Raw genomic sequence first — 2,798 nt, forward strand, 5'->3', positions numbered from 1 at the left:
TCCCCCACACACACAACCCATCAACCCCCACCTCCACCCAACAGCACCGGCCTCCCACCCCGAACAGCCCTACCCCCCCACTCCCAGGCTTAGCCTCCCTCCATAGCTCTACACAGCCCTTCTCCCCACCAGGAAAAGGTTGCTTGTACGTAGTAAAGCTCTCATCCACTGTGTGATTCATTTTACTGGAGCGCGATTCACATCAGGGTGAAATGTGATGACTGGTTGATCTCTGCTCAGCGCTACAGACCTCAGGAGTAGCGCAGAGGGCAGCAGATGACCTGGCGTCCTTTAAAACACCGCAGGGGCATGTGTGTGTGAGAGCGAGAAAAGGCTGTTGAAATACCAACCCACACAGTCATACGCACACACATATTGTACGTTGGCGTTTCCTTTCTCAAGGGATATCCAGCGAGTGTCTTGTGCATCTCTGAGAAAACAAACAAAACTCTCAATTGGGCCTCTGTGTCTGGACTGCCTTCCAGCCCTGGTGGTGTTGTTGTTCCACTTGCTTCCAAAGCAGCCTTTTAGACGGCATGGGTAACGCTTATTACTGTGGACCTTTTGATTCGGCTGCAATGTTTGATTCGTCAAAAGCCTGAGGAGTGGAGGACCTCTGAGCAGTGAATTATTAACCTTGTCAAGGGTTTTATTTCACAGAGAAGAAGGGCTGGGGGAATCTGTGAACACCAAACAGTTTGGAGCTATGTTGCCGAGACACATCCGTCTTGTCTGCTGTTATTTAACTCTTAACTCTACCGCTGTCGATTGTAAATCAGCCATAATCACACACTAGCATCTTCCTTGGCGTGAGAGAGGGAAACACATGAATAATAAATAAGAAGAAACAGAGAAAAAGTGAGAACGAAGACAGCGAAGAGAAGCAGAAAACATAGTACAAGTGCAGTAAGGTTACACACACAAACACACCCACACCCACACACACACACACACCAATATGACGTTTACCAAGCACAACGCTGGCCAAGGAAACGAAGAACTATCAAAATCTGATATTCCACGAGGAAGCAGAACACAGAAGACTGCGTGGGCAGCAGCCGATACTCACTTTCGTTTAACCACAACCATGATTTCAAGGTAAGAAAAAAGTTTTTCCAGCGAATTGAACCCACTGTTCCCACTTCCCAACTGCCCTGCGCTGGTTATAAAAACCTGAGAAGCGACAGGCTGTGAAGACAGACCAGACCTCACATGCAGTCCACGCGGTCGTCTACCAGCTATTTAATCGGACATGTTTTAGTGCCGGTAGTTAAGCAGGCGGGAGATTTACGTGTGTGTGGCGAGGTGTTGCATGACAACGGAAAAACACAGAGCGCCTCTCTGAACCCGCCGTGTGGCAGGGCGGCCCTCACTTAGCTCCCTGCTTCTCCGTCTCTCAGAGAGGCTGTTACTGTGATTGAGTTCTACACAAACACAATCGAACCCGACTTGACGCCACAATTGGTCCGCTGTTTATTCCATTCCTGAACCGCTAGACTCACGTGAAGACGTGACGAGCCAGAGCTTCTTAAACTACAGGCGCCTTTGGAGGCCTGTCGCGGCCGAAAGACAATGCAGAATCGGGGACCTTTTCGGTAAACATTCGAAGATCGCCAATTGTGGGATACCCGTGGAGTTTACTGAGGAGTGCGGTTGGGTGCCACAGACAGTGAAATGGTCTAAAAACCCTTAAGCAGCTGTTTTTGCCGACCCAATTGGGCATTGTGGTCATGGTTAGCTTGGTGAATATGTGTCTGTAGTAAGATGGGACCAGCCCCGGGCTGCACCCACTGGGCATTGTGGTCACGGTAAGCATGGTGAGTGCTGCGTCCTTGCACTTTGATCTAACCTGACGTCAGCGAATCTTAAGGAGGTACACATAGTGTGGGATCCCTCCTTTCAGGGATGGTCAGGAGGGTAATAGTTGCCATAATGGACATACATAATAGTAGTATGCCAAGCAAACATTTAAAATACAATTTAAAAAAAAAGGGTGAAATCTTTTTTTAAATCTGTTACCATAATCAGCATAAAAACAACAAAAATGGCACCATCATTGTCGTCTTCATCATCATCATCATCATCACTGTGTTTTTTCAAAATAAGAGGCATATACAATTATATTTATCATCAAACTATTCTAGCCCCTCCACCCTTACCCACTAACCTGACCCTAACCCTGTCCCTAACCCTCTCACTTAGCCCTAACCCTCTCCCCTAACCCTTACCCTGTCCCTAACCCTCTCACCTAACCCTAACCCTCTCCCCTAACCCTTACCCTGTCCCTAACCCACTCACCTAACCCTAACCCTCTCCCCTAACCCTTACCCTGTCCCTAACCCTCTCACCTAACCCTAACCCTCTCCCCTAACCCTTACCCTGTCCCTAACCCTCTCACCTAACCCTAACCCTCTCCCCTAACCCTTACCCTGTCCCTAACCCTCTCACCTAACCCTAACCCTCTCCCCTAACCCTTACCCTGTCCCTAACCCTCTCACCTAACCCTAACCCTCTCCCCTAACCCTTACCCTGTCCCTAACCCTCTCACCTAACCCTAACCCTCTCCCCTAACCCTTACCCTGTCCCTAACCCTCTCACCTAACCCTAACCCTCTCCCCTAACCCTTACCCTGTGCCTAACCCTCTCACCTAACCCTAACCCTCTCCCCTAACCCTTACCCTAACCCTAGCCCTCAAGATGCCTCCCACATAATTTCATTAAGTTCTCTCTCTGCCTCCCTCACTCTCTCCTACAATACCACCCCCCCCCCACCCCCCCACACACACACACACACGCAC

The sequence above is a fragment of the Pollachius pollachius genome (assembly GCF_949987615.1).
Source record: "Pollachius pollachius genome assembly, chromosome: 1".
In the NCBI taxonomy this organism is placed as follows: domain Eukaryota; kingdom Metazoa; phylum Chordata; class Actinopteri; order Gadiformes; family Gadidae; genus Pollachius; species Pollachius pollachius.